Source organism: Lagenorhynchus albirostris, chromosome 16 (assembly GCF_949774975.1).
Source record: "Lagenorhynchus albirostris chromosome 16, mLagAlb1.1, whole genome shotgun sequence".
In the NCBI taxonomy this organism is placed as follows: domain Eukaryota; kingdom Metazoa; phylum Chordata; class Mammalia; order Artiodactyla; family Delphinidae; genus Lagenorhynchus; species Lagenorhynchus albirostris.
In genome coordinates, this window is record NC_083110.1 from 49456998 (window position 1) to 49465172 (window position 8175).

An 8175-nucleotide genomic window follows, 5' to 3' on the forward strand; every position below is an offset into this window, starting at 1 on the left:
ATACATAAGTTCTTTAAGGTCAGAGCTATGATAATGTCCTTGATTTTGCATTTTTTTTTAAGTCTTCCACTCATTTTGAGATGAGTCTGCAAGTCAAAAAAAGTCTTGTCACCTTAAATTATATGAAGAACTTCATTTTAAACCTCTTAACATTTACATTATTTTTCATAAACTTCTTTGGAAATTAAGTTTTACTAATTGCTTTGAAACTTAGGCCTATTTCCTCAGTTTCAAATTTAACCTCTGAAATACTTAGGAAATAATCTTGAAAGTTAGGAAAAAATATTTGTTCTAGAAATCTGACATGAGCACAATCTGTGTGTTACACACATAGTTTTTATACTGTATACATAGTAGATGTGCTACATTTTCCAGTAAAATGTATCACAAGGTAATGCCTTCTGAATCTCAAAATGCTTCTTAGAAATAAAACAGTGTACGACCAAGAAACACATACAAAATACAGCTAAATCTTGATGCATTTCACAATATAAAAGGCTGAAACGTCATAATTATCTTTTCCTTATACCTTTGTTTGAAGTCAAAAAGTCTAAAGTTTTCTGTTGTTTTTGGCCTGACTTGTGAAAAAGGTTATGGCAATACTTTTAAAATTTCACTTTGTTAGACTGTGTTTGTGCTTGGAGGGGCTCACAAAGAGAATTTAAAAGGCAGATTTTTGTTAACTCTTTAAAAATGGTTGGCACAGACCGTTACCCTAAACCAGAAACTGAATTTACTCCCCAGCTACAGAAATTATTTTGCTACGCTGTCAAATGCAGTTCCCTGACATCCCTAAGAAATTTTTAGATTTCTTGTAAACTTGTCACATCTAGGTCAGTGATTACTTATGGAAGCTGATTTTAATTAACTCAAAATAAATTGAGAGTGCATTTTAAAAACCACCAATGAGACCTGGATGTTTTTGGGTCCCCAGACAAAACTTGCAGCCTTAAATGAGTTTTATATACATGATCTCATTAAATTTGGCTTGTTGCCTCATCTTATGTAGTGTCACTGTTTTCCAAGGAAATATATAGGAAGCAATTATGGAATTGAGAATACTTTTATATAAAATTCCTTTATTTAATGTTAATATATTAACACTTTTATTGAAATGCAATGGAATATGTGCCAAAACATGTGAAAACCTTGCATAAAGAAGGGCATCAGTTATATGGGGAAAGGTACACGTTTTATGATGGTCCTGAATAATGTGGTATTACTGTTAGAACCACAGACTTCATATATATTCAACTATGGTTTTCTAAGTATGGGACTACTTTCATGTCTAGTAATACACTAATCCCTAGTTAATTATCCCGAGTCAGGTTGTGGAATTTGTAAGAAACGAGGTATAGAAAAATTTACAGGCAAAAATATACAGGTGGTTAGTTTTACAAACTTGGGGTGCTAATAAGATAAACTCCTTATACAAATAGCCTATAGGAATAATCATCTGAATCTGCAAAATTGGAGAATAAAACTAAATTAAGTTTTTCTTTAATCTCTTGTTTCTTAAGGGACAAACTGAAAGAACTTTACTTCCATAAAGGATTTTGTAATCTGTTTTCTCTGCTTTAGATATCATAGATGTACAAGGGTCAAGGAACCTTGGATCTAAGGAAGGCCTGTGCTTTATTTATAGATATCACTTTAACGGAAGTAATCACATTAGTTAATAGAAAAATCCAAATATGGCCCTTTCTCCAGATTAACAGAATACTTTTAAGTATAAAAACAAATAAACTAAAAGATTCACTGATGAGGTAGTATTAGGTCATTCAGTCTGAGGTCCAGATACCTTGGGGTGATGTCTTTTAACTACTTTTAGAAAAGTATTTTTCTTTATTCATTAAAAATCTGTCCCATATTAATATGCCACATTTTATAAATGTAATGAGTTTGCTCAACTATGTGTAACTTAAAATGATTCTTTAAGGGGAAAAAAGTATGTTATATAACATTGTGAACTGTTTAGCTTTACTGAACTATTTAAGAGAAAGTGCCTCATTGCTAAAGTGCGTTTCTGTTGTAGATTTACTGCATAAATTTTGCGTTTTCTGTCCCTGTCTCTTATCAATGGTTTTGTATCTAAATAGGCTCTTGTAAGTTAGAATAATCTCTTTTTGAAAGATTTTCATAAGAAAATAGTTATCACCAAAGACATTTTACTGTTAGTAACCATGTTAGAGAGACAGTTTAACTGTTTGGAGGTTGGAAATTTTTAGACTGCAAGTTACTTTTTATATAATTAGGCAATAACCTTGAGTAATTGCTAAAATATCACCAAAGAAAGGCTTTAAACTTAATTTTCATGGTAAGATCAATCAAATGCAGGTTTTTCTTGCAATAATCAGAACATACTTCCTTTCAGCTATGTTTCTTGTTTTTCCAGCACCATCTGACAGATCTTAGGAAATCCTCAAAGGTGAAAAAGAGATTAACACAACAAATAGCCTCCCTCTGGATGAAAAGTGGGAGAAATACATACTTTGAAAAGAAAATTGAAATTGAGATTTTAAATTCTAATTTGAGAAGCTTTTTATTCCATGGAGGCGATACAGACTAAAATTATACTTATTTAGTTCCTGGGTTCTTAGTAATGTGAGAAATTTTATTAAAGACAGACTTTGGTAAAAGTGCGGACATGCTTACTTGTAATAGAAAATAGTGCATTCTGTTGGATTCACATAAGTAAATGCATTTTCTGTATTCAAAAGCAGAATTTTCCTAAAGGCCTGTGGTTTTTTTTAAAGTAACTCTTTGTCTTGTTTCTCAGCAATGACTTTGTTTTTAGAATCTAGCCATACAGCCAAATTCGGCAAGATAAGCCCCAGATGAAGAGCATATACACCAGGTTAAGCCCTGTCCTCACACCGATCTTTTGGGGAGCCCATGCTGTGGGCCACCTCAAGTAAAGCTCACATTATGAAGTCTTCCTGACAGGCCACCTGGTAAACCGCATTGGATCGGATAAAGATGGATGCACTCCATTATATACTCTGGTTTATCATAAGGAATTTTCCAGCAGGCTGTGCTTTATACCAGTGAGATACAGATATTGGTTGTGGGAATTACAAAAATGAGTGAGTTTGCCATAACTTTAATTTTCTGGGTTAGAAACATGAAATGCTATTATTTTAAGATATATACCTATCCCTACAGTAAGGAATATAACATGTCTGCCAGATCTGGTTTATAAAAATTGAAAAATATTAAATATACTAGAAACTCAAACCCTTTGAAAGCACAAAATAACCAACTAATTCTGGATTTACTTGATATACCTAGTTCGATAGTATTTTGTTGAAAAAAGTTCAGATTGAAAGTTCATTAAAATGTACTCAAATATACATTACAGGGTTTTCATAGTTTTTTCTTAAAACAGTGGCATTTTCCCAAATAATTTAAAAGTGATTCTCTTCCTAATGTAATGTAGTTTTCACAAGTAGTGTGTTTATTTGCTATCCTTACTATATTTTCAAATAGAATTAAAATGCTCGAGCACTTCCTTTTCAGAAAGTTACAAAATTAAACAAAAATAAATTATTTTAAATGCCCATTAGAATGTGTCCGAATACTTGTTATGCCCCTTTCTCTAGGATTCAAAACTTGAGTCATTCAGAAATGCTTTTTAATTTTAATTACCTTTAAATCTAGAATCAAGTGAAACATATTAAATACTGGGTCCAGTTTTCTTCCATCGTTCAGAGCTTCATGGAATAAGAAACTAATCTAGTACAAACTGAAGATTAAATATTTCTGGGCAGTGCAGAGATAGTGAATAGATTATGTATCCGTGGACTTCACATCAGTCCAGCAGAGCAGGAGTTCTGCACATTCGAAATGGAACGGGATCAGCCTAACGTTGTTTGGGGTTGGTTTTCTTTCGCTGTATTTTTTTGAGTGGGGATGGGGGCCCAAGTGTCCTTATGAAGCTGTGGTCGGCAAGAGCTTGTGGGGGGAGCACCAGTGTTGTGCTGCGTTCCTGCATCTGGCAGCACAACAGCAAGCACCAGTTTTTAACAGAGTAGCCCTCACACTAAATAAAACCATCATAGACTATACTGTACAGTTATGTTGCTAATTTTCCTTTGAAATATAAAATATTTTAAGTTTTTTTTTTTTGGTCAAAAGTGGTAACATCTTAATACAAATAAAAACCTTTTTGTGGTTGTAAGATTTAGCTTATAAATCATTCAAATTGAAGTGAAAGATTACCAGGTCATTGTTAATGACTTAGTCTATTAAGAATATATGTATTTTTGTAAAGGAAAAGCACTTGTAGATATTTAATCAGTACTATATGTCTGTTTTGCAGAAATAAAATGCTGCTTAGAGATTCTCTTTAAATATTTTTTATTTTTGTGCTCAACTGTATTTTCTGTTGATCTATGGAATGTTCTGTACAAAGCTGTATGGTTGTACTGTTGGGCTAGACACTTTTGTTTTTTAAGATCTGGACTTAGCCAAGTATATTTGACCATGTTAAAAATAGTATCTTTGTTATTAAAATTTTGATTGCATAATTTACTGCTGTCTGTCATTCTTCATTATCAGTAGTTGCAGATCATAAACTTCATTTAAAAGTTTCCATTAAGTATTACGGTAGCCAATTTTATGAATGTTTGTTGAATATTTGAGACGATAAACATTTTCTAAAGATTTCTGAACTGTTTACTTTTAAGATGGCAGACTGGCCCTCGAATAACACTTGAGGTGTGTGTCCACATACACTTTAGAACAATTTTTTCTGTTAAATTAATCTAATCCATATCATCTTCTGAAAGTAATTGAGTACCAAAGAAAGGCCCAAGTGATTTGAAAGACAGACTGCTTTCTTCAGCTGCTTAGGTAACAGCTTTGTTTTATTAATAACTTGCCTGGGGAATTCTAGTTGGGCTGAAGACAGACATTCAAGTCAGAAGGTTGTGATGATTCATATCTCTGCCCCATTGTTACAGTGCCTGAAGCTTTGTCCTAGGTTAGTGATACCATGGAGGTGGCTAGAGACCCCAGGCGTTCAGCGAGGTAGGAAAGCGGCATCCTCTGAGCAAAACTCCCTTCACCTTTCAGCATCACCCTTCGCAGGCTGTTGCAGCATGGGAAGGAACTTGGGAGGACTGTACGCGGAAAGTGCTCAAAACGTAGCCCGTTTTACCCGTTTTACTTTTACCCCGTGTCAGGGGCCAGAACAGGGGAAGGCCTCAGGGAAGGCTGGAGGACACAACCAAGGAAAAAAGGAAACCGTTTCCTGCTAATCAGTCTCTGCCATGCCTGCACTTGAGAACGGAGCCAGTTTACCCAGTTCTTAGTGTTTTGTCAACACAGGCTCAGCTCTGATCTTTTCACCAGTTTAGAAAGTTATGGAGGCATCTGCACCCCAGGTGAGTTTAAGAGCCAGCCTCTGCTTGTTGTGTGGCCAAGGAATTTGCTGACCGTATTTTGCTGGAAGCCATGTAGAGTCCGGCTTGACACCCAAACCCCTGCTGTGGGATTTGGGGTGCCAGGATTACCATCAAATGGAGAATCATGCCCAGAAAGAAGAAACAGCAAATGATCGCCCCCCACCTCCCAAAGCTCTGCTCCTACCGAGCCCAGTTCAGAAGATCCCATCAACTCCAGGAGGCTGCTGCTTCTGTACCACTTAACACTTTTATCACAACCACAGTAATTGATGTTTGTTTGTCCTCCCATTTGATTATGAGCTTTGAGAGGGATGTTGACAGTCATTGTGGTATATCCTCACCCTCACAACACGATTTGCATAGTAACTGGCACCAATAAAAACAATGTAGTGAAAGAATCCAGATTTCGGGAAGCAGAGGCAAAGCTAACAAGTCTCTAGCCATTTCCCCAGTAGTCTCCTGACCGTTCCTCTTCTTATATGGACATCAGTCATATTGGATTAGGGCCTCACCCTTATGACCTCATCAACTTCAATCAAAGGCCCTATCTCAAAGACCGTCACATTCTAAGCTCCTAGGGTTAGGGCTTCACTATTCAGTTCATAACAGCCACGTGGTGCCCCATAGACCTGGGTTCAAATACAGGCTCCTTCTGTGGTGTGACTTTGGGCAATTAACTGGTTGAGTCTCAGTTTCCAAAAGCAGGAACAAGATCCCTATCCCATAGGTTTGTGGAGGAATGAGAGGCCACAGGAAGTGCTCAGAGCAATGCCAGTGGAAACAACAAAGAACAGCACAGCCGTTCTCCATCTCCATCTGGTCATCCACAGATTGCAACCCGGTGTTACCCAATGTTCTCCCTGATTTGCCGGGAGCTAAAATGCCAACAAGTAACTCAAATTTTGCTTACCTAGAGCTATTCCAATCACATGGCCGTTCCTAAACTGTATTCCCACTGAATGTACTAATAACATGTAAAGGATGCAGCACAGGGTCTAGCACATACTTTACAAATGTCTTCCCTTACTCTCACCCATTTAATCATGAGAACAGACCAGTGAGATAAGAGCAAAAATAAACAAATGGGACCTAATCAAACTTAGAAGCTTTTGCACAGCAAAACGAAAAGACAACCTACAGGATAGGAGAAAATATTTACAAATGATTCGACTGATGAGGGCTTAATTTCCAAAATATACAAACAGCTCATACAATTCAATAACAAAAAAACAACCCAAGGGAAAAACGGACAGAAGACCTAAATAGACATTCCTCCAAAGAAGATATACAGATGGACAATAGGCACATGAAAAGATGCTCAACATCACTAATCATTAGAGAAATGCACATCAAAACTACAATGAGGTATCACCTCACACCGGTCAGAATTGGCCATCATTAAAAAGTCTACAAATAATAAATGCTGGAGAGGGTGTGGAAAAAAGGGAACCCTCTTACACTGTTGGTGGGAATGTAAATTGGTGCAGCCACTATGGAAAACAGTATGGAGGTTCCTCAGAAAACTAAAAATAGAGTTGCCATATGATCCAGCAATCCCACTCCTGGGCATATAGCCAGACAAAACTATAATTTGAAAAGATACAGGCACTCTTGTGCTATTTACAATAACCAAGACATGGAAACAACCTAAATGTCCATTAACAGATGAATGGATAAAGATGTGAGATATATATAAAATATATTCCACTATATATATATATATATATATATAAAGGAACATTACTCAACCATAAAAAGAACAAAATAATGCCATTTGCAGCAACATGGATGGACCTAGAGATTATCATACTAAGCAAAGTAAGTCAGAGAGGAAAAGACAAATACCATGATATTACATGTATATGGAATCTAAAATATGAAACAAATGAACAAAACAGAAACAGACTCACAGATATAGAGAACAGACTTCTGATTGCCAAGGAGGTGGCGGGGGAGAGGGAAGGATTGGAAGTTTGGGATGAGCAGATGCAAACTGTTATATATAGACCGAATAAACAACAAGGCCCTATTGTACAGCACAGGGAACTATATTCAATATCCTGTGATAAACCATAATGGAAAAGAATATGAAAAAGAATATATATGTATAAATGAGTCACTTTACAGCAGAAATTAACACAACATTGTAAATCAAGTATACATCAATAAAATTTAAAAAAAAAAAACAGACCTGTGAGGTAGGCACTCTTAGCCCAATTTTAGTGATGAGAAAGTGATCTAAATAACTTGCAATTACCAGACATGTATTTGGATCTTCTCCGTGGGCCTGTCTATTCCCTAGGGCGAGTCTGTTCTCAGGGGCCCTGGCTCTTTGCATCTGAGAGCTGAGAGCTCTAGAGAAGCTTATGCTCAGGCCTTCTGGCTGCTCCAGGATGGATCGCATAGAGGATAAACATTTGGCAGCCAGTACGTGCCTAAGATGACTGTGGTCAAGATGCTGTTTTGAGCACCCACTGTATACCTGGAGCTGTGTGAGACTCTGGGGATGAAAGTGGTGAGCCGAACAGATTTCACCCTTACGCTAACTGAGCTTCCAGTATGGGAAAGAGATACACGTGAAACAAAGACCAGAAATACATAATAGAAAGAGGGGTAAGTTGTCTGAAGAAAATAAATTCTATGGGAAAGAATGGGAGGTCCAGACCTTTCTGAGAAAATGGCATTAAGTGGAGATGAGAGAGAAGCTGCAGCTGGCTAGGAGAGAGTATTCCTGAGAACGAGTAAGAGCAGGGAGAACTCCATGCTG

At 36.6% G+C, this 8175-nt stretch overlaps 1 protein-coding gene across 6 annotated transcripts in view; it reads left to right on the forward strand.

Annotated features, from left to right (window-relative positions):
* The window catches only part of PCGF5 (polycomb group ring finger 5), a 117227-nt gene extending 112698 nt beyond the window's left edge, over nt 1–4529 (forward strand). For all 6 annotated transcript variants that reach the window (XM_060125842.1, XM_060125839.1, XM_060125845.1 and 3 more), the window contains one exon: nt 2780–4529. The gene's annotated coding sequence lies outside the window, so the exon portion shown is untranslated. The remainder of the gene's footprint in view (nt 1–2779) is intronic.
* The last annotated feature ends 3646 nt before the right edge of the window (nt 4530–8175 follow it).